At 37.8% G+C, this 25,802-nt stretch overlaps 1 protein-coding gene across 1 annotated transcript in view; it reads left to right on the top strand.

The window, feature by feature from the left end:
* LOC128692266 (uncharacterized) overlaps positions 1–25,802 on the top strand; it is a 330,098-nt gene that overhangs the window by 260,576 nt on the left and 43,720 nt on the right. The window lies entirely within an intron of this gene.

Below are 25,802 nucleotides of genomic sequence, written 5' to 3'. Positions count from 1 at the left end.
ATGTGTAGTCTCTCTCATCCATCCCCTGAATATGTTGTCCCTCTCATCCACCCCTCATGACTGTGTAGTCTCCCTCATCCACCCCCTGCATGTGTAGTCTCTCATCCACCCCTTCTGAGTGTGTAGTCTTCTTCAGCCTCTATCCCTCCTACCCCTGAGAATACTATAACTAAAGGTAAGGATGACATAGCCGTATGTTATTCAGTGTCGTGTATTCGTGAGAAACATGGTAAGCATTACTTTCCCTATAAAAATTCTTCCTTTCAAGAATAAATGATCCTTGTCTCAGTGAATTTAATCCTGGTCTGATGGGAGTCCAGACTTTTAAATCTTGTAAGATAGGAGCGTTTGTTGCTTTGACAAGTTGCCTCTGGAATACTCAACATTTGATATGAAAAATCATCTTTCACTCTCCTGCAGGTCACAAAATAATATGCCACTGCTAGACGTTGGATTCCTATTAATCTGGATTAAATTAACAAATTTTTCTCCAAATCCATGTTAAGATCCTTCATATAAATCAAATATACTGTGAAAAACATTTGATGCTGGAATTTCTTCTCAATAATATTTTCTGCCCCTGGGACTGCCATCATCTGAAGAGTCAGGTCCGCAGCTAGGATTAGAGGACAGACGAGATACATATAAGGCCAGGGAAGCTATAACTGTTGTACGTGTAGTTGATGCAAATTTTGTAGTTATGTGGCATTTTGTTTCTTACTTAGGCCTATATTGAATGTAAAAACATGTGAGGGAGGAAACTTACGTCTAGAAAAGGTTATTTGGCATTTGCAGAACATCTGGCTAAAAAAAAATGATTACCTCAACCCACAGCATAGCCTAGTAATCATCAGTCTTGTAAATTACTATCTAGGTAAAAATAAGTATATATAAATAGCTTCATATAAAAGAAAAGTAACGGAAAAAATTAAATTTCATTTTCGTTAATTGCTGATATCTGTATATAATACACTAATATAGTCAGCAATAAATGAGCTAATTCAGTTGCTTAAAACTGAGTCAATTTTTAAATTATTGGTGTACCGAGATTCAAAGACAAGAATAAAAAGTTATACTTTCTGATCAGAAGAATGTCATGACGTGTTGGTTGATCAAAGTGATCTAGGGTTGAAAATATGGACTAACGTATGGCAGTTGAGCACCAGATTGTTGCGCTCACTGCATCAATTCATTACACATGCTTATAGTCGAACTGCTTCTGGCCCTTTGTTGAACAGGTCATTTTCCTTAGAATAAGAACATGAGAAAGGTGAGGCACTGCTGTAAAAATAGTTGCTCATGGTAGGCAGATCCAATTCATTTACAACCATACATAGTCATGCACCCATTCAACCTATATTTAAACTACCCATAGTTCTCGCTTCACTGACTCTTCTTGGGAATTTTTTCACGAATCTTCAGTTCTGTTGCCAAACCAGTACTTCACTATATACTGAATCTAAATTTGTCAAACTGATATGCATTGCTGCAAGTCTTGTTTTGGTTAGATACTTTTAGCACGTTGTTTATATCTCCTTTATTTATCCATGTTCTCCATTTATGCACTTCAGTCACTTTCACCCTAAATCAACATATTTCAAGTGAGTGCAAATTTACTGTCTTCAGCTTGTCTGCGGAGGAAAAATATCCGATACATGGGACCTAATTTGTTAACTTTGTATATTTTCTTGCAATATGGAAACTAGAACTGATCTGCCTAATCTAAATGACGCCTTACCTATGACACATAAAATTGAAATTACGAATATGTACTTCTGGATTTTAAGCCAAAAATTCAATTAGCTATAGTGCAAATGCATATGCACTGTTGTCATGGCTTTAAATTTCTGCTAACCAGCACTTCTAAATCTTTATTGTATTTAGCTTGACTAAATCTTATTTTATTTAGCTTTTAAGTGCCGTGGTTATTAGATTTGTAAGCAGTGAACTGCAGCTTTCTCGTGTCCACATCAGAAAATATTTGACGCTCTACTTTAACATCATCTCTAAATTTGCTTGTGTCACTATTTATTCCCCCTCGTCTCTGTTTTTTTATGCAGATTGTGAACATGAGACCTAATTCTGTCCCCCTTTGTTGCACAGCGCTAGAAATGGATCCCCCATTCCAACTTCTCCTAATTTATTGCCTATCAGTCAATCATACCTCGTCCCAAAAGATAATTTCTCCTCATATACCATGTGCCGCTACTTTGTGTGTGAAATTCTATCAAGTACCTTGCTTCTTTTTCATGGTCTACCACCTCAAATACCTTAGTGAAAAAAAAAGGTTATTAAATTCTTAAGAGAAGAAAATCCCTTAGTAAAACCATGCCGAGATTCAGTGGTCAAATTATGTCTCTCAGTGAGACTTCGAACTGCATCTGCAATTATTTATTCCAGCCCACAGTTAAAGTTATGTTAATTGGTCTATAATTTGACGCTGAGGCACTATTAACCCCTTCATAAATGGGTTAATTACGTGTGCTATATTCCATTTATCCGGCATAATACCCATTTGCTGTGATCGGTTAAAGAGACTTGCTAATGGTTTACTAAGTTCCTCTCATTCTTTTAGAAAATCAAGAAAAACGCTTGAATTGTTTAGCTTCAGTTTATCAAGATATGATCAAGTATTATTTATTTACTTTCGTCCTCGCCGGTGTAATTTTACTGCTGCCATTTCGTTTACATTCTCTCTTCCGTAAAAATAGGGAAGAAGTAAGTGTTAAAATCAATGCACATTTCTTTGTCACAAACATTAAGTCGACCTCTGAGTTACCGTAAACTGGGCCTTTTTTTTCACAAGTATTATTCCTATATACCTGTAAGAAACTTCTTTGGGTTCATCTTTAGTTCCTTCACAACCTTAATTTCATATTCTATTTATGCTTTCCTTATTTCATTTTTTGACGTCTCATGAATGTATTGGTCAACAACGTAACCCTCTCTTCTTTGATTTGTCTGTAAATGCTTCTCTTTTACCGTAAACCCAGAGATATTTTAGCCTCTGTTGACTCATTTAGGATTATTTACGTTTGATCTAAAGTCTCTGCTATAAATATATGAATATATTAATAATTATTACCACATTCTAGCTGGCTCTCCCCACGAAAATCCCTAGTAATACCTGTCACTTTGAATAGAAGAGCTTGGAGAATAAAAAAAATTTCTGACTCAAAGTTTGTAGCACCAATAACGTTATATAAGCTAGATTTATCAATGAATAAGCGCTTTTACTCTCTAAAAAAATATAAAGCATTGCTTGGCTAATAATCACATGGTGTGTTTGTGTCTCAAGTACTACACATGGTAATGCTGACTGTGTGTGTCTCGAGTACTGCACATCGTAATGATGTCATTCTGCCTATCGTTCTGGCAATGAATTCTCTTATTTAGAGGTGCATGTTTCTTCTAGCTCTATATTCTTGTCATTTCCGAAGATACCCAAGAAAAAAGGGGCAAAACTTTTCAAGGGGGGGAATTCTTCCCTACCCTTCCCCGGCTGCAGGTCTGTGCAGCGCAGTTAACTGTTTTTGAACAAAAGAAAGGTTTTCATGATATACCACTGGGTATACTAGATGGTTGTTGAAAATGGTATAAAATACCGAAAAGTTGAAGATTAAAGGACGTTATTACCATCTGGGAAACGAGGGTTAAGACACATGTGCAACAGCTGGGTATCTTCATTGATGAAATGTTTCGCTTACACAGTAGGATTCTTCAGTAAAATACAAAGGGAGCAGTAGTAGTGAAATAAAGATGATGAAATCCGTGTATCAAACATGGAGAAAAAGTATTTGATGTGGTCAGTCCTTCAGCCTGGAGAAGTGTTCAGTTCCATGGTCTGGAACGATCGTTCCAGACCATGGAACGACCTTCCATCGTTCTCTGTATTGGACTGAAGAAGCCACTGGGTGACGATACGTTTCCGGAACAAAGATTCTTAAATATTGCCCAAGCGTCTTAGTTACCAATTTGTCGGGTTTTCTAAACAGTCTTTAATATCTGAATCTTTCTCTAATTGAGATACACTAACTCTGAAAGTTTAAATTAAATCAAAATGATGAGAAACTTTAGAGGATGAAGGAAACAACTGTATCGTCTCTACAACAAAAAAGTACGAAAAACCCAAAGGGTCACTAAATTTGTGAAACTCAAGATTGCCATTAAATTGCGATTTCAAAATATACTTGTTTCAGTTTTCAAATTCTCTACAGTTCTATAAGAAAGTTTATTTTAATTTAAAAAGTGGAATGTGCATGCCTTTTATGAGTTATCAGACAAGAAGACGTTACCTGTATATGTAGTCACTTTCTTGATCCAAGAAAGGTATCCCCGTGTTGTATAAGCCCAGCCTCCTCTACCTCAGAACCAGCAGCTAGAGCACAACATTATAATGACGCTAAACATTAAAATATGTACACGTATTTGAGTGCAAGTACGTTTGTACACTATTAAAAATTTGTGTATGAATGTATGTATGTCAACATTACAAAGTGTGTGTGACGGAATATATGTATGAGTGTGTACGGTTTTTCATATGTTTGAATGTTTATATGTTCAGTTTCGAATGTGTATGAGTACTCACGTATGTACACTTGAAAATGTGTACATGAGTGCATGCACCTATGTACACTTGGATTTATAAACGTATATGCATGCGTTTGCATGTATGTCTGTGTGAATGTATGTTTTTGTCTAGTGTATATGTATGTATATACATATTTAAACTTTGCATTCGAAGCATAGGTGGGCACAAGTACACATATACGCATATTTTACACATGCAATATATATATATATATATATATATATATATATATATATATATATATATATATATATATATATATATATATATATATATATATATATATTATAGGTAGTAGGTTGGTAGACAGCAACCGCCCAGGGAGGTACTACCGTCCTGCCAAGTGAGTGTAAAACGGAAGCTTGTAATTGTTTTACATGATGGTAGGATTGCTGGTGTCCATTTTTCTGTCTCATAAACATGCAAGATTTCAGGTATGTCTTGCTACTTCTACTTACACTTAGGTCACACTACACATACATGTACAAGCATATATACACACACCCCTCTGGGTTTTCTAATATTTTCTTATTAGTTCTTGTTCTTGTAGTTTATTTTCTCTTACCTCCATGGGAAAGTGGAACAGAATTCTTCCTCCGTAAGCCATGCGTGTTGTAGGAGGCAACTAAAATGCCGGGAGCAAGGGGCTAGTAACCTCTTCTCCTGTATATATTACTAAATGTAAAAGGAGAAACTTTCGTTTTTCCTTTTGGGCCACCCTGCCTCGGTGGGATACGGCCGGTGTGTTGAAAGAAATATATATATATATATATATATATATATATATATATATATATATATATATATATATATATATATATATATATATAAATATATAAATATGTCGTGCCGAATAGGCAGAACTTGCGATCTTGGCTTAAATAGCAACGCTCATCTTGCCATATAGGACAAGTGAAAATTTGTGTATGCAATAATTTCGCCAAAATCATTCTGAACCTAACGAAAAAATATATTTCACTGTGTTTGTTTAGTATTAAATTACTGTAAACAAATCTAAAATATATTTAGTTGGGTTAGGCTAAAATAAATTGTTCTTGTTATAATAAGGTTAGGTAAGTTTTCTAAGATTCTTTTGGTGCAAAATTAAAATTTTTTACATTAACATTAATGAAAAAAATATATCTTTAAACGTATAAAAGAAAATTTCAGAAAGGACTTAATTTTAAATGAGTTTTTGCTAATTGACCAGTTTTACATATTCGGCACGACATTATATATATATATATATATATATATATATATATATATATATATATATATATATATATATATATATATAAAATGTACCGAATACGTAAAACTGATCAGTTAGCAAGAACTAAAGTCCTTTCTGAATCAATAACTAGTTTTTAGCGCTTTGTTGAGCACGTAACGAGCGAGCGATTATATGTGCTTTGAAGAGGAGCTACCACTCGATTTAAATAAAGCAACGTGTTTGTCATAAATTCTTGAATGATAAATCGTCGGTTTTGATCGACCTTCACCAACCACTGGACTTTGTATTCAACTGAAAAATCACTGAAAAATGGGTGTTTTCCCCAGCTGATTTCTCCCACTAAAAATTAAAAAAAAAAATTGTAAATTCTTAACTGTATTCTCCCATCTTTTCTCTTTCAAATTCAGTAAAGAAAACATAGTGTCACAACAGAAAATCTCATGCAGTTCACTTCTCAAGTTGAACAAACATCGAAATTTGGCCAAACATCCCCTCAAATACCATGATTTTCTGGGGAGTTACCATGAAATTCCAGAGAAGCAAACGGTTACTAACATAATTTATTTCATGAGACTATCAGATTCAAAAGGAATTAAGTCTCTATCTTATATAGGGAAAAAGTTATTAGCCTCTCAAAAGCATCTGGTTGTGTTGGGTCGGATCGGGTCGTGTCGGGTCGCTCATTTGAATCACCCTCCTTCATTAGTCTCTCCTTGGTCGGAGCAGGGAAGCGGCGACGGTGATCCGCCACAAGGCGGAGAAGGTACTGTTTCTGCTCCTCGTCCGTGGTCAGTGACATTGTGGAAAATTGCTTTTATCTGAATGTAACTAATTATGTACATAACAGTAAATGATAACAAAGATAATTATTATTTATCAATGTTACATAGACAAGTAGGAATTTGGGACACCTAGGTCGCAAAAAATGTCCCCCTTCGATACCTACCACTGTCACAACCACAAGTTGCTCTGGACCTATTAATTAAATGAATTATACATCAGGAATTCTGGTAAATATATAAATTCGTGGACTGTGTATTAAAAAATTATTATATATAAACATAATTACATAACAGAAGGAAAATATATCTTAATATCACTCACCAATTTGACTGGATATTAAGTTGTATCATACTCAGAAAAACCTCACTAACTAAATTTATGAAAACACTGGCCAGAATTATACACAAATCTAGAGAGCTTATCTGAGGTTCCTGGAGCTGTCTTGTCCAGTCGTCTGATATCTCAAGTTATGCAGGAATGCATGTCCAACAATTTCGCCTCCTATTTGAGAGGTGTCAGCCCAATTTCAACCTCTAGAGCACGAAAATTCCTTCCCATCACACCAACGTTGTACACAATTCAAAACCAAGATGGCGAGTCTTCTTCTGTGCAGGCGCAGGCTCAGTTTCCCATTTTCCATAATATAAATTTTCTTAAATACAATATAGGCCATCTATTTACCTATAAATTACCGTATTTACGGAAAATATATACAGTATTTTCCATAGACATGTTGAAGGTCTGAACGAGGGAAACAGCTGTTTCTGCTGCGTCTTTCACGACCTTCAAAGGACCTGCAGACTTGTTCATTTCCAGGAACGTCGTGTTCGTCTCCAACGTTTCAGGGTCTTCATTCAAGAAGGAAGATTTTTCCTTCCCCTTCCTCTGCTCAGCAATGATGCTAAACATCTTCAGCGTTCTCTTAGTTACGATCTCCTCCAATCCGACTCCGATCTCTGGCACACCTTGCAAGCGACTGAGGCACCCTGGTTTCTTTTCCCGCTCGAGGTTGGTCACCATCTTGCACTTTGTCGCAAAGTCCACTTAATCGTCGGAGAACGCCAATCCAACCAGGTGCTCTGCCAGATACCAGAGATGGCGTGAGAGTAGCAACATTCACGATCTTTTTTGTTCGGATACGGTCGAAAGGTTTGGAGGAAGTCCAAGTCACTGCGAGGGGCTTGCATGCCACGTGGAGCCTCGTGCCAGAACCGGACATAGATCAAGGCCACGAAAACTGAGAGTAGGTTCTGCTTCAGGTGAAAGAACTGTGACATGCGAAGTATGTCACCTCTCGTCAGAAGCCAGGCTGTTAAGAAAAACTCGAGGGGACATCCTACTAACCATCATTCCGATGCAGTTCATGTACTCGGTGCTGAAGATGAAATCTGCGATAGAGAGAAACCAAAGATGGAGTTTTGCACAACCTTTAAATATGTATGAAATGGTCTAAATTTTGGCACACCGTTCAGGCTCGTATAGTGGAATAAAAATTACATTGTGGAGTGCACTTCCTTTGAAGTTTTAAAATTAACATTTATTTTTGGACCGGTCTAAGTGTGTGTGTGTGTGTGTGTGTAGTCACCTATTTGTGGTAGCAGGGGTCGAGTCATAGCTCCTGGCCCCGCCTCTTCACTGGTCGCTACTAGGTCACTCTGCCTGCTTCATCAGCTTTATTATAAACATTAGCGTTTGTGTGTGTATGAAAAATATACATGTGAATTTATGTGTGTATGCTTCTACATACGTATATATGTGCTTTTTTTTTTTTACAAATAAGTGTTTATGAATGTGTATATGTACGTATGTATGTATTCATGTACGGATGTATAATTTTATATATGTGCAAATATGCTTGTGTGTAAATGTGTATGTATGTGTGTATGTATATGTGTGTGAATTATTACAGTGCTAATGTAAGTGCATCCGTCGTTATCATGTCCTCTCTATCCTTTGTGCATATATGTCCTTATATATATATATATATATATATATATATATATATATATATATATATATATATATATATATATATATATATATATATATATATATGCAATAAGATCACAGTAAACAGGTGATTTCAAAATATGCAAAACAACCACTCTGAAAGAATAGAGAAATTCCAAGCGCTTTCGTGACTACTCACATTATCAAGGAACTATGAAAGTGAAGCATCCAAGGAAGGTATATAAGGGGTCGGCCAACACCTCACTATCAGATCCCACAACGGTTAAACACGTGACGCGCGGCGAGCCAACTTGGATAGGTCCCTTGCAAAACTCACCCCCACTGGACAAATAAATAGCTTGGGGGTGAGTTTTGCAAGGGACCTATCCAAGTTGGCTCGCCGCGCGTCACGTGTTTAACCGTTGTGGGATCTGATAGTGAGGTGTTGGCCGACCCCTTATATAGCTTCCTTGGATGCTTCACTTTCATAGTTCCTTGATAATGTGAGTAGTCACGAAAGCGCTTGGAATTTCTCTATTCTTTCAGAGTGGTTGTTTTGCATATATATATATATATATATATATATATATATATATATATATATATATATATATATATATATATATATATATATATATATATATATATATGTCGTGCCGAATATGTAAAACTGGTCAATTAGCAAGAGCTCATTTAAAATTAAGTCCTTTCTGAAATTTTCTCTTATACGTTTATTTTTTTTTTTTTTTCATTAATGTTAATGTAATTTTTTTTAATTTTGCACCAAAAGAATCTTAGAAAACTTACCTAACCTTATTATAACAAGAACAATATATTTTAGCCAAACCCAACTAAATATATATTAGATTTGTTTACAATAATTTAATATTAAATAAACAGTGAAATATATTTTTTTCGTTAGGTTCAGAATGATTTTGGCGAAATTATTGCATACACAAATTTTCGCTTGTCCTATATGGCAAGATGAGCGTTGCTATTTAAGCCAAGATCGCAAGTTCTGCCTATTCAGCACGACATATATATATATATATATATATATATATATATATATATATATATATATATATATATATATAGATAGATAGATAGATAGATAGATATAAATGTCGTGCCTAATAGGTAAAACTGGTCAGTTATCAAGAACTCATTTAAAATTAAGTCCTTTCTAAAAAAAATTCTTATACGTTTAAAGATATATTTTTTTCATTAATGTTAATGTAAAAATTTTTAATTTTGCACTAAAAGAATCATAGAAAACTTACCTAACCTTATTATAACAAACGCAATTTATTATAGCCTAATCCTACTAAATATATTTTAAATATGTTTACAATAATTTAGTACTAAACAAACACAATCAAACATATTTTTTTCGTTTGGTTCAGAATGATTTTGGCGAAATTATTGCATACACAAATTTTCACTTGTCCTATATGGCAAGATGAGCGTTGCTATTTAAGCCAAAATCTCAAGTTCTGCCTATTCGGCACGACATATTCAAATTCAAAGTTTATTCTCTATAAAGATTACAATGTTGAATTTACAGAATTTGGTTGTTGTGTGGTTTACATGTAGTTAAATAATGATTACAGAGTGTACCACTAGAACGCCTAGCATGGCTAGGCATTTCGGGCAGACTTAGTTTAATTCTTTATTTTAAAATATTACAAATTATGAGGTAAGTTGGTATTATGGCTAAGTGACTAAATACTAGTTTGTGAGTTTAGCAATGTGAATACTTTTGTTTTGGCACAGTACATAGTTTCAGTATTGGAGTATCATAGGATTCATTATTTTAAGATTGAGATTAATGTTTCTGTTTATGGTCAAATGGGTGAGTGAGTGTAAGTGTGAACCACCATGTGGTATTCGTGTAGTTAGTTGATGGGGTGTATCAGGGAGATAAGATGTTTTCTAATGGTAGTTTTGAAGGTGATGAATGTGTCTGCAGTTCTAGAGTTCTCAGGTAGGGTGTTCCAGATTTTAGGGCCTTTGACATACATTGAATTTTTGTAAAGGTTTAGTCGGACACGGGGAATGTCGTAGAGATGTTTGTGTCTGGTGTTATGCCTGTGGGTTCTGTCACAACTATCAAGAAAGCATTTTAGGTCAAGGTTGATATTGGAGTTTAAGGTCCTGTAGATGTAGATTGCACAGTAGTAAGTGTGGATGTACTGAACAGGGAGTAAGTTTAGATCTATGAAGAGTGGGGGGGTGTGTTGCCAGGGATGGGATTTAGTGATTATTCTTACTGCAGCTTTTTGTTGGGTTATTATTGGCTTTAGGTGTGTTGCTGCAGTTGATCCCCAAGCACAAATAGCATAGGGGAGGTATGGATAAATGAGTGGTATAGTGTGAGAAGGGCATTTTGCGGCACGTAGTATCGTATCTTGTAGAGGATCCCAACTGTTTTGGATACTTTTTTGGTTATGTGTTGGATATGGGTGCTGAAATTCAGGTTGTTGTCAAGGTATAGGCCTAGGAATTTGCCCTCATTATGTCTAGTAATTAGAGTGTTGTCGATCTTAATGTTAATTTGTGCATCTCCTGCTCTGCTACCAAACATAATATAGTAGGTTTTGTCAGTGTTAAGCGTAAGTTTATTAGCTGCCATCCAAGTCGATATTTTGATCAGCTCCTCATTAACAATGGTGTTGAGGGTGGCAAGATTAGGGTGAGAGATGACATAAGTCGTGTCGTCAGCAAAGAGAATGGGTTTCAGGTGTTGGGATACGTTTGGAAGATCATTGACGTATATGAGGAAGAGCAGGGAACCAAGGACACTTCCCTGCGGAACTCCAGTATCAAGTGGCCGTGTTGTTGATGCTGTGTCTTTAATGGTAACATACTGATACCTATTAGTAAGGTAAGATTTGAAATAAGCAAGCGCATGGCCTCTTATACCGTAATGATCAAGTTTGTGGAGTAGGATGTCGTGGTCTACTGTGTCAAAAGCTTTTCTTAGGTCAATAAAAATTCCTAGTGGATATTCCTTATTTTCCAATGCTGTGTAAAGCAGATCTAGCATTTTTACGATTGCATCATTAGTGCTTTTATTTTTCCTAAATCCAAATTGGCAGGGGTTGAGTATGTTTTGTGCTGTTATAAATGAATATAGTCTCCTGTGCACGAGTTTCTCAAAGATTTTGGATAGCAATGGTAAGTTTGATATTGGCCTATAGTTGTTTAAGTCTGTAGGGTCACCACCTTTATGTATTGGTGTAACCCTTGCCATCTTGAGTAGTTTCGGGAAGGTGCTAGTTTCTAGTGACTTGTTAAAAAGTAATGAAATAGCATGCGAAAGGATATGGGTCGCTCGCTTGTACAGTAATGGTGGGACATTAGACAGATTCCCTGAGTTGTTTTTAAGTGACTTTATAATCTCGGTGACTTCCGAGGGCTCAGTTGGTGCAAGATAGAAGGAATTTGGGAAATTCCCATCTAGGTAGTCCCCAGCATGGGCATTGGTATGTGGGATTTTATTGGCAAGATTAGATCCTATGGTTGAGAAGAAGTCGTTTATCTTGTTAGCTGTGTCAGTGGGATGTAGTGGTGTTTCATTAGGTTTAGTTAGGACAATATTCTTGTTTTTTTTCAGTTTGTGGGTCCCTAGAATCTGAGAGAGTGTTTTCCAGGTCTTTTTTATATCTCCTCTAGTGTCTGTGAATCTACTGGAGTAGTATAGTTGTTTGGCTTTCTTTATTACTTTGGTGAGAACTGATGAATAGTGTTTAAGAATATCTTTGTGTATTAAGCCCTGTCTATATTGCTTTTCATATTGGTGTTTCTTGTCAATGGATTTCAGAATGGTGCTGGTTAGCCATGGGCAACCAAGCCGTTTGTTTGTGATCTGTTTCGTTTTTATAGGACAATGTTTGTTGTATAGTCTAAGTAATTTGTTAAGAAAAATGTCTGTCCAGTCATCAATACCATTGGCCTTGGAGAATTCTGTAGGCCAGTCAACAATCTCTAGGTCAGCTGTGAACTTCCTTATTGAGGCCTCGTCATGGAGTCTAAATGAGACTTTGTTGTATTCGAGTGGTGGTTTATTAATGTTTGTCAGGAGGAAGGTAGGGTAGTGGTCTGTAGTGCTATGTGATTATCCCTGATTTAAGGGGGGCTAGTATATTGGTCCATATGTGGTCTATTATGGTTGCACTTGTCTCAGTGAGCCTGGTTGGTTTAGTTATTGTTGGTATGAAAAGTGTGTTGTTCATATTGTTGATGAAATCAGTTACAGGCTGATCATCTAGTAAGCCAAGGTTGATGTTGAAGTCTCCAGCTAAGAGAAGGTGTTTGTTATTAGTGACTTTAATTTCTCACTGAAATTTGGGATGTTTGTGTGAGGTATCCCGTAAATGGCACCGATTGTTATAGGTGTCTTAAGGTTTTTTACAGTAAAATTAGCAAAAATGTATTCCCCATATTCATCACTAAAGCAAGTGGTGCTAATATAAGATAATTGGTTAGAGTAATAGATTGCAATACCACCCCCAACTTGGTTTGGTCTGCAGTTGTGAATTGCTGTGTATCCTGGTAGAGGGTAGATATCTATTGTGTCCTGCTTAAGCCAGGTCTCAGTAAGAATAATGCAGGAGAAGGGTGTCTTTAGTGATTCAAGGAGTGCCAGGAGGTCATCATAGTGTTTGCTTAGGGACCTGATGTTGTAGTTAAGTACTGATAGACTTTTAGCATTGTTTAGGATAGTGCTGGCTTGTGATGCTGTGTAATAAAGGCAGTTACTTTCCAATAGGTTTTGATTGGGTGTCAGATTATGGAGGTTTAGATCAGGGTCAACGTGATCAATCATCTTCTAGGTTTAAATTATGGTTATTTATATCCTGAGTTATGTGTTGAGTTCTAGTACTGATATCTGTAGTGGTGGGAAGCTTGGATAAGTGTATAGCTAGAGTATTTTGGTCATATAGAGTATAGTCACTACTACACATAATGAAGTTGATGTTGTCTATGTGTTGTGCTGGAATGAACTAAAGTACAACTAGGTATAAACTAGTAATATAAAAATACAAATTTAAAATAGAACAAGACTCTCACTTGTAATTGCACTAAGGTCTAATATAATGACTTTTGTGGAGTCTAAATTTTGAGCTAGAATGAGCTATAGTACAACTAGATTTAATCTAATAATATAAAAATACAAATTAAAAATAGCACCAGTCTCTCACTAGTAATTGCACTATGGTCTAATATAATGAATTTGGTGTTGACTATAGTACAACTGAGTTTAATCTAATAATATAAAAAAGGCACAAGACTCTCAATTGTAATTGCACTAAGGTCTTATATAAGTTGTTTACAAGAATTAGAGTATAACTAGATTTAAATTGACAGGATAAAATACACAAGTTAAGGTAGCAAAAGAATAATAATAAAAAAAAATGATAAAAATAAAAATGGCAATGACTTGGTTATAATATGCTAGTAAGATGGTAGACAGGGTAATATAAAAGTTGTAGTTGAAAATACTAGTTTAAAAAAGTATAGAATAAAATGCTCAATAAAAGAAGTTTACAATAAGTTTGATCAATATAGTTTAAAGCAAAATTGGGCAATAATAGGGATTTTAGAATAAAATTGGGCAATTGAGTATTTTTTAAAGTGAGGTAGAATTATTGAGGACAAGTTATGGTTAGTTTATAATAAAATAAGATGGAACAGTGATGTGGTAAGTTGTAAAAAAGGAGATAGATTCTGTAGATATTAAACACAATTAAGACTATGAGGTAGAATGGTCTTTGAATACAACAATGACAATCAAAAGTAGTTGGGGTATTAGAATTTTAGGGGGGCACAAATTTATGACAATATAACACTAACGGTGGACTATGGGTATTATCTGCACTTTACTCTGATTCTGTTAGTCCAGCCTCACTTAAGAATGTTTTAAGGTCATGTTCTGTAGAGATGAAGTATCTCTTCCCAGTGGGCTGTTTCCTAACTGCGATTTTTCCATCCCTCACAAAGCACTGGTGGATTTTTTGGGCATAGCGTAATTTTCTTAGCCGATAAAGAAGGTTTTGTCTTGTTTTGGTAAGGCACTCATTGACGTAAACATCAGTTTTCATAGAAATAGATGTTTTTAGTAGGTTGTTTCTTTGTAGGCTAGTTTGGAATTTTAACAGCACTGTTTTTTTACCTGCTTGGTAGCCCATCAGTTTGCAATCCTTTAGGTCATCACTACGTATGTTAAGGCGAAGGTGGTCCTTGATAAGCTGTAGGGTGGTCTCCATGCAGGTCTCTTGGGTGACTGTGGCTGGGAGATGTTTGCTGTTAACTACAACAGCGTCAGATAGCTGCTGTTGGTCATTATGGTCTTGGAAGTTGGTTATGACATTGGCAAGTTGTTGGTCCACTCTTGATCTTTCCTCTGTAATGTTGGTAGTAAGTAGGGTGACTTGGTCTTTTAGAGTGTTGATGGTGTCTAGGGACCGGGTGTGGGTGTTGCTTTGTTGTTCCAGAGTGTCTAGTTTATGTTCTAGAGCAGTGATCTTGTTGAGGTAATCTGCATTGCTAGCTTTTAGTTCCTGCATTTCTTGAGTTAGTTTGGTGATCGTTTGGTTCTGAATCGTAAAGAGTTTAGCTATTTCTGGGTCGGTGATCTTCTTGGCATCAAATACTGGGAAGGAGTTATCTTGGACTGTGACGGCAGCCATGTTTGTTGTTGTCTGTCGTGTGTTGTGGTGGTGCCGGTGGGTGATGAGGGTTATGTCCTGGCTGGCAGTACCACAAGTTTTCCTCGTGTTTTTACTGCTCTCACCTTTGATATTAGGAGTCCTTAGCTGGTTACTGGATCTTCTTTTATTGCTCTGATCCTTGTCCATTGGCTGTGGCTTCGGGTGAATAGTAGGCGATGGGTGAATGTTGTGGAGTATCTCTTCAGTGGCAGCGGGGTAGGAGGTGGTAGTACGAGTCCTATTAGTTGGTAATTTGTGAACTTCTGGGTGATTTCTGCAGTTGATTTATATCATTCTGGGTATCCACACATGTTAGTGTTATGTGGGTCTTGATTAGGTCATCAATGGGCTGCTGGGAACCTCAGGTAGAAGTAAAAATAGAGGACAAGGTTCCTGTTGCCGCTGCATGTGGGTCTTGATTAGGTCATCAATGGGCTGCTGGGAACCTCAGGTAGAAGTAAAAATAGAGGACAAGGTTCCTGTTGCCTCTGCATATATATACATATATATATATATATATATATATATATATATATATATATATATATATATATATATATGTGTGTGTGTGTGTGTGTGTGTGTGTGTGTGTGTGTGTGTGTTTGTGTCTGTGCAAGGAATTCACAACAAGACGCAGTGCTATACCAATCTCACTATATATATATATATATATATATATATATATATATATATATATATATATATATATATATATATATATATATATATATATATATTTCGCCTGTTCTTGCAAATTTCTCGCATTGTTAAAATCTCTAGTAAGGCTGATGCATGCAGGGGATGAGATGAAAAGCTGTAAGCCCTGAAAGCTGGCTGCTTGGATCAACGTGTAGCGCAAGCTGCATGCCAAGGTATTGTCCAGTGTGGTGAGATTGGTATAGCACTGCGTACCTTGTTTCAAGGTTCGTAGGTTCGAGTCTCCTTCAGCCAGAGATCAGTGTTTATATATATATATATATATATATATATATATATATATATATATATATATATATATATATATATATATATATATATATATATATATATATATATGGGATAATCTAGCAGTGTCTGAAACCAGACTTTCTCCCCCAACAACTACAGTCTCGCTGGGATGGCCCAAAAGAGGAGAATTAAATCTCAGCAGTTCTTCAGAGTGTGGCAAGGAAGGACAGAGCCCGTCTCCTCGCAGTGAGAGTTCCTCATGCAGGGGACTTTCTGTTGGCTGTTCCCAACTCTAGCCTTGGCACACGCCTCGACCCACAGACCATCCGCATTGGAGTTGTTCTTAGACTTCCCGCCCCTATTCTCGCCGAACACATGTATTTGTGGCAGTGAAGCAGACGACCGATTCGGGTACCATGGTCTTGTGTGCTGTAAATCCGAGAGAAAGATTGCAAGACATGAGGAGGTTAATAACATTGTCAAGAGGAGCCTCACAACTACCGGATGCCCAGCTGTAAGGGAGCCACATAAACTATGCAGATTTGATGGCAGCCAAAAACGTCCAGATGGCATCACCCTTCAGTCTTGGACAGATAGTAAGCAGGTGGTGTGGGACAACACATGTGCATCTACCTTGGCTTATACCTATCTCCAAGACATCAGGAAGGAAGGAGGGGCAGCTGCCAGCTTTAGGGAGTCCCAAAAGTCTAGAAAATATGGAGACCTTGCCCACCATTATATGTTTGTTCCCATAGGCTCAGAGACCCTTGGCTCATGGGTAAAGAGTGCATTTCAGTTCCTTAAGGAGCTAGGTAAAAGGCTCATCACGGTAACACGGGATTCCAGAGCAGCTAGTTTTCTGTTCCAGCGACTCAGCACTGCTGTTCAGAGGGGTAATACATGTTGTATCTTGGGCACGCGCCACAGCTCTGAGGAGCTGGATGAAATTTTCACATTATAATCAGTCACAAACATGTAGCAATATGTACTAACATGTATCTCTCACACCTTATATACTATATATGCCACATTTATATCAACGATGTATCTCTTATAACTTCTGTACCATATTATATAATAAAATATACCAATTGGTAAAAACGAATAAAAAGATGGGGTGGTAGGGGAAATGGAATATTAAAATGGCTTCAGGAAGAAATCCAAATATCCTTCCTTGAAGCCTTTTTATCCACTTCTCCGAGGCTATGGGTCCCACAATTTACATCAGAGGTGGACCCCATCCCATATATATATATATATATATATATATATATATATATATATATATATATATATATATATATATATATATATATATATATGCTTAAGTAACAACGCTCTTCTTGCCGAATAAGGAAAGGGAAAATTTGTGTTTGCAATAATTTCACAAAAATCACTCTTAATCTAACCAAAAACAATATATTTAATTTTGTTTGTTTATATTAAATTATTGTAAACTTATTTAAAATATATTTAGTTGGATTAGGCTAAATTTAATTGCGCTTGTTATAATAAGGTTAGGTAAGTATTCTAAGGTTCTTTTCGCACAAAATTATTTATTTTTACATTAACATAATGAAAAAATATATCTTTAAAAGTATAAGAGAAAATTATAGAAAGGACTTAATTTTAAATGAGTTCTTGCTAATTGACCAGTTTTACCTATTCGGCACGACACACATACACACATAGCATTGAAAGTCAAGTCTGACCCGAAGCTGTTGTACAGTCACATCAGGAGGAAAACAACAGTCAAGGACCAGGTAATCAGACTGAGGAAGGGTGATGGGGAGTTCACAAGAAACGATCAAGAGGTATGTGAGGAGCTCAACACGAGATTTAAAGAAGTATTTACAGTGGAAACCGGTAGGACTCCAGGAACTCAGAACAGGGAGGTACACCATCAAGTGTTCGATGAGGTACACATAACCAAGGAGGAGGTGAAGAAGCTGCTATGTGAACTTGACACCTCAAAGGCAGTGGGACCAGACAACATCTCTATGTGGGTCCTTAGAGAGGGAGCAGAGATGCTGTTTGTGCCACTAACAAAGATCTTCAACACATCCATTGAAACTGGGCAACTCCCTGAGGTATGGAAGATGGCAAATGTAGTCCAAATTTTTAAAAAAGGAGACAGACATGAAGCATTAAACTACAGACCTGTGTCACTAACGTGTATAGTATGCAAAGTCATGGAGAAGATCATCAGGAGGAGAGTGGTGAAACACTTGGAAAGAAACAAGTGTATAATCGACAACCAGCACGGTTTCAGGGAAGGAAAATCCTGTGTCACAAACCTACTGGAGTTTTATGACAAGGTGACAGAAGTAAGACAAAAGAGAGAGAGTGGATAGATTGCATTTTCTTGGACTGCAAGGCCTTCGACACAGTTCCTCACATGATGTTGCTGCAAAAGCTAGAGGATCAGGCACACATAACAGGAAAGGCACTGCAGTGGATCAGAGAATGCTTGACACTAGAGGCAACAACGAGTCATGGTACGTGACGCGGTGTCAGAGTGGGCGCCTGTGACTAGCGGGGTTCCACAGGGGTCAATCCTAGGACCTGTGCTGTTTTTGGTATATGTGAATGACATAACGGAAGGGATAGACTCAGAAGTGTCCTTGTTTGCAGATGATGTGAAGTTAATGATGAGAATCAAATCTGTCGAGGATCAGGCAGGACTACAAAGAGACCTGGACAGCCTGCAGGCCTGGTCCAGCAACTGGCTCCATGAATTTAACCCTGCCAAATGCAAAGTCATGAAGACTGCGAAAGGGCAAAGAAGACCACAGACACAGTATAGTCTAGGTGGCCACAGATTGCAAACCTCACTCTGGGAAAAAGATCTTGGGGTGAGCATAACTCCGAGCACATCTCCTGAGCCCCACATCAATCAGATAACTCCTGCAGCGTATGGACGTCTGGCAAACCTAAGGATAGAGTTCCGATACCTCAGTAAGGAATCGTTCAAGACTTTGTACACCATTTAGTTTAGGCCCATACTGGAGTATGCAGCACCAGTTTGGAATCCACACCTTGTCAAGCACGTCAAGAAATTAGAGAAAGTGCAAAAGTTTGCTACAAGACTAGTCCCAGAGCTTAGGGGACTGTCCTACGAAGAAAGGTTAAGGGAAATCGGACTGACGACACTGGAGGACAGGAGGGCCAGAGGACACATGATAACGACATAAAAAATACTGCGCAGAATAGAGAAGGTGGACAAAGACAGGATGTTCCAGAGATGGGACACAGAAACAAGAGGTCACAATTGGAAGCTGAAGACTCAGATGAATCAAAGGGATGTTAGGAAGTATTTCTTCAGTCATAAAGCTGTCAGGCAGTGGAATAGCCTAGAAAGTGACGTAGTGGAGGCGGGAACCATACATAGTTTTAAGACGTGGTATGATAAAGCTCATGGAGCAGGGAAAGAGAGAACCCAGTAGCAATCAGTGAAGAGGCGGAGCTAGGAGCTATGAATCGACCCCTGCAACCACAAATAGGTGAGTACAAATAGGTGAGTACACACACACACACACACACACACACACACACACACACACACACAAGGTTAGTTCCAGAGCTAAGGGGAATGTCCTATGAAGAAAGATTATGGGAAATCGGCCTGACGACACTGGAGGACAGGAGGGGGTCAGGGAAGCGCACATCAACCAAATAACTGCTGCAGATATGGGCGCCTAGCAAACCTCAGAACAGCATTCCGACATCTTAATAAGGAATCATTCAGGACCCTGTACACCGTGTACGTTAGGCCCATATTGGAGTATGCGGCACCAGTTTGGAACCCACACCTAGCCAAGCACGTGAAGAAACTAGAGAAAGTGCAAAGGTTTGCAACAAGACTAGTCCCAGAGCTAAGAGGTATGTCCTACGAGGAGAGGTTAAGGGAAATCAACCTGACGACACTGGAGGACAGGAGAGATAAACAAGGTGGACAAAGACAGGATGTTCCAGGGAGGGGACACAGAAACAAGAGGCCACAATTGGAAGTTGAAGACACAAATGAGTCAGAGAGATAGTAGGAAGCATTTCTTCAGTCATAGAGTTGTAAGGCAGTGGAATAGCCTAGAAAATGACGTAGTGGAGGCAGGAACCATACACAGTTTTAAGACGAGGTTTGATAAAGCTCATGGAGCGGGGAGAGAGAGGGCCTAGTAGCAACCGGTGAAGAGGCTGGGCCAGGAGCTAGGACTCGACCCCTGCAACCACAAATAGGTGAGTACACACACACAACACACACACACACACACACACATATATATATATATATATATATATATATATATATATATATATATATATATATATATATATATATATATTATTTTTTTTATTATCACACTGGCCGATTCCCACCAAGGCAGGATGGCCCGAAAAAGAAAAACTTTTACCATCATTCACTGCATCACTGTCTTGCCAGAAGGGTGCTTTACACTACATTTTTTAAACTGCAACATTAACATCCCTCCTTCAGAGTGCAGGCACTGTACTTCCCATCTCCAGGACTCAAGTCCGGCCTGCCGGTTTCCCTGAACCCCTTCATAAATGTTACTTTGCTCACACTCCAACAGCACGTCAAGTATTAAAAACCATTTGTCTCCATTCACTCCTATCAAACACGCTCACGCATGCCTGCTGGAAGTCCAAGCCCCTCGCACACAAAACCTCCTTTACCCCCTCCCTCCAACCTTTCCTAGGCCGACCCCTACCCCGCCTTCCTTCCACTACAGACTGATACACTCTTGAAGTCATTCTGTTTCGCTCCATTCTCTCTACATGTCCGAACCACCTCAACAACCCTACCTCAGTCCTCTGGACAACAGTTTTGGTAATCCCGCACCTCCTCCTAACTTCCAAACTACGAATTCTCTGCATTATATTCACACCACACATTGCCCTCAGACATGACATCTCCACTGCCTCCAGCCTTCTCCTCGCTGCAACATTCATCACCCATGCTTCACACCCATATAAGAGCGTTGGTAAAACTATACTCTCATACATTTCCCTCTTTGCCTCCAAGGACAAAGTTCTTTGTCTCCACAGACTCCTAAGTGCACCGCTCACCCTTTTCCCCTCATCAATTCTATGATTCACCTCATCTTTCGTAGACCCATCCGCTGACACGTCCACTCCCAAATATCTGAATACATTCACCTCCTCCATACTCTCTCCCTCCAATCTGATATCCATCCAATCTTCCATCACCTAATCTTTTTGCTATCCTCATAACCTTACTCTTTCCTGTATTCACTTTTAATTTTCTTCTTTTGCACACCCTACCAAATTCATCCACCAATCTCTGCAACTTCTCTTCAGAATCTCCCAAGAGCACAGTGTCATCAGCAAAGAGCAACTGTGACAACTCCCACTTTATGTGTGATTCTTTATCTTTTAACTCCACGCCTCTTTCCAAGACCCTCGCATTTACTTCTCTTACAATCCCATCTATAAATATATTAAACAACCACGGTGACATCACACATCCTTGTCTAAGGCCTACTTTTACTGGGAAATAATTTCCCTCTTTCCTACATACTCTAACTTGAGCCTCACTATCCTCGTAAAAACTCTTCACTGCTTTCAGTAACCTACCTCCTACACCATACACCTGCAACATCTGCCACATTGCCTCCCTATCCACCCTGTCATACGCCTTTTCCAAATCCATAAATGCCACAAAGACCTCTTTAGCCTTATCTAAATACTGTTCACTTACATGTTTCACTGTAAACACCTGGTCCACACACCCCCTACCTTTCCTAAAGCCTCCTTGTTCATCTGCTATCCTATTCTCCGTCTTACTCTTAATTCTTTCAATAATAACTCTACCATACACTTTACCAGGTATACTCAACAGACTTATCCCCCTATAATTTTTGCACTCTCTTTTGTCCCCTTTGCCTTTATACAAAGGAACTATGCATGCTCTCTGCCAATCCCCAGGTACCTTACCCTCTTCCATGCATTTATTAAATAATTGCACCAACCACTCCAAAACTATATCCCCACCTGCTTTTAACATTTCTATCTTTATCCCATCAATCCCGGCTGCCTTACCCCCTTTCATTTTACCTACTGCCTCACGAACTTCCCCCACACTCACAACTGGCTCTTCCTCACTCCTACAAGATGTTATTCCTCCTTGCAATATACACGAAATCACAGCTTCCCTATCTTTATCAACATTTAACAATTCCTCGAAATATTCCCTCCATCTTCCCAATACCTCTAACTCTCCATTTAATAACTCTCCTCTCCTATTTTTAACTGACAAATCCATTTGTTCTCTAGGTTTCCTTAACTTGTTAATCTCACTCCAAAACTTTTTCTTATTTTCAACAAAATTTGTTGATAACATCTCACCCACTCTCTCATGTGCTCTCTTTTTACATTGCCTCACCACTCTCTTAACCTCTCTCTTTTTCTCCATATACTCTTCCCTCCTTACATCACTTCTACTTTGTAAAAACTTCTCATATGCTAACTTTTTCTCCCTTACTACTCTCTTTACATCATCATTCCACCAATCGCTCCTCTTCCCTCCCGCACCCACTTTCCTGTAACCACAAACTTCTGCTGAACACTCTAACACTACATTTTTAAACCTACCCCATACCTCTTCGACCCCATTGCCTATGCTCTCATTAGCCCATCTATCCTCCATATATGTCGTGCCGAATATGTAAAACTGGTCAGTTAGCAAGAACTCATTTAAAATTAAGTCATTTCTAAAAATTTCTCTTATACGTTTAAAGATATATTTTTTTTCATTAATGTTAATGTAAAGATTTTTAATTTTGCACCAAAAGAATCTTAGAAAACTTACCTAACCTTGTTATAACAAGTGCAATTTATTTTAGCCTAATCGTACTAAATATATTTTAAATACGTTTGCAGTAATTTAATACTAAACAAACACAGTGAAATATATTTGTTTCGTTATGTTTAGAATGATTTTTGCGAAATTATTGCATACACAAATTTTCGCTTCTCCTATATAGCAAGATGAGCGTTGCTATTTAAGCCAAGATCGCAAGTTCTGCCTATTCGGCACGACATATATATGTCGTGCCGAATAGGCAGAACTTGCCATATTGACTTAAATAGCAACGCTCATCTTGCCATATAGGACAAGCGAAAATTTGTGTATGCAATAATTTCGCCAAAATCATTCTGAACCTAACGAAAAAAATATATTTGATTATGTTTGTTTAGTACTAAATTATTGTAAACGTATTTAAAATATATTTAGTTGGATTAGGCTAAGATAAATTGCTCTTGTTATAATAAGGTTAGGTAAGTTTTCTAAGATACTTTTGGTGCAATATTAAAAATTTTTACATTTACATTAATGAAAAAATATATCTTTGAATGTTTAAGAGAAAATTTCAGAAAGGACTTAATTTTAAATGAGTTTTGGCTAATTGGCCAGTTTTACATATTCGGCACGACATATATATATATATATAACAATATATATATATATATATATATATATAATATATATATATATATATATATATATATATATATATATATATATATATATATATATATATAATATATATATATATATATATATATATATATATATATATATATATATATATATATATATATATATATAACAATATATATAAAACAATATGAAGTTCAACGATGAGAAATTTCAATTACTCAGATATGGTAAACATGAGGAAATTAAATCTTCATCAGAGTACAAAACAAATTCTGGCCACAAAATAGAGCGAAACACCAACGTCAAAGACCTGGGAGTGATCATGTCGGAGGATCTCACCTTCAAGGATCATAACATTGTATCAATCGCATCTGCTAGAAAAATGACAGGATGGATAATGAGAACCTTCAAAACTAGGGAGGCCAAGCCCATGATGACACTCTTCAGGTCACTTGTTCTATCTAGGCTGGAATATTGCTGCACTCTAACAGCACCTTTCAAGGCAGGTGAAATTGCCGACCTAGAAAATGTACAGAGAACTTTCACGGCGCGCATAACGGAGATAAAACACCTCAATTACTGGGAGCGCTTGAGGTTTCTAAACCTGTATTCCCTTGAACGCAGGAGGGAGAGATACATGATTATATACACCTGGAAAATCCTAGAGGGACTAGTACCGAACTTGCACACGAAAATCACTCACTACGAAAGCAAAAGACTTGGCAGACGATGCACCATCCCCCCAATGAAAAGCAGGGGTGTCACTAGCACGTTAAGAGACCATACATTAAAATGGTATAAAATACCGACAGGTTGTTAGGTAAGACACATATGCAACAGTTAGGTATCTTTATTGTGAAACGTTTCGCCTACACAGTAGACGCCTACTGTGTAGGCGAAACGTTTCACAATAAAGATACCTAACTGTTGCATATGTGTCTTACCTAACAAGAGACCATACAATAAGTGTCAGGGGCCCGAGACTGTTCAACTGCCTCCCAGCACACATAAGGGGGATTACCAACATACCCCTGGCAGTCTTCAAGCTGGCACTGGACAAGCACCTAAAGTCAGTTCCTGATCAGCCGGGCTGTGGCTCGTACGTTGGTTTGCGTGCAGCCAGCAGCAACAGCCTGGTTGATCAGGCGCTGATCCACCAGGAGGCCTGGTCACAGACCGGGCCGCGGGGGCGTTGACCCCCGAAACTCTCTCCAGGTAAACTCCAGGTATATATATATATATATATATATATATATATATATATATATATATATATATATATATATATATATATATATATATATATATATATACCACTTCCCTTACCACCCCATCTTTTCATTCTTTTTTACTAATAGGTATATTTTATTACATAATATGGTACAAAGGTTTAAGAGATACATTGTTGATATAAAGATGGCATATACAGTACATGAGGTGTGAGAGATACATGTCTAGTACATATTGTTATCTGTTTGTCACTGATTATAATGCGAAAATCTCATCCAGCTCTTCAGAACTGGGGCGTGTGCCCAAAATACATCAGGCATTACCCCTCTGAACAGCAGCGCTGAGTTACTGGAACAGAAAACTAGCTGCCCTGGGATCCCTAGTTACCCTGATGAGTCTTTTACCTAGCTCCTTAAGGAACTTAGATGCACTCTTTCCCCATTAGCCAAGGGTCTCTGAGCCTATGGGAACAAACATATATTGATGGGCAAGTTCTCCATATTTTCTAGACTCCCTGAAGCTGGCGGTTGCCCCTCCTTCCTCCCTGATGTCTTGGAGATAGGTACCAGCCGAGGTAGATGCACATGTGTAGTCCCACACCACCTGCTTACCATCTGTCCAGGTTTGAATTGTGATACCATTTGAACGCTTCAGGCTGCGATCAGGTCTGCATAGTTGGGGTGGCTCCCTTACTGCTGGGCACCCGGCTGTTGTGAGGCTTCTCTTGATAATGTTATTAACCTCCTCATGTCTTGCAATCTTTCCCTCGGATTTACGGCACACAAGACCATGGTACCCGAATCGGTCTGCTGCTTCACTGCCACAAATACACCTGTGTTCGGCGAGAACAGGGGCGGCAAGTCG

This window comes from Cherax quadricarinatus, chromosome 6 (assembly GCF_038502225.1).
Source record: "Cherax quadricarinatus isolate ZL_2023a chromosome 6, ASM3850222v1, whole genome shotgun sequence".
Classification (NCBI taxonomy): Eukaryota; Metazoa; Arthropoda; class Malacostraca; order Decapoda; family Parastacidae; genus Cherax; species Cherax quadricarinatus.
This window is presented reverse-complemented; position numbering and strand designations above follow the sequence as displayed.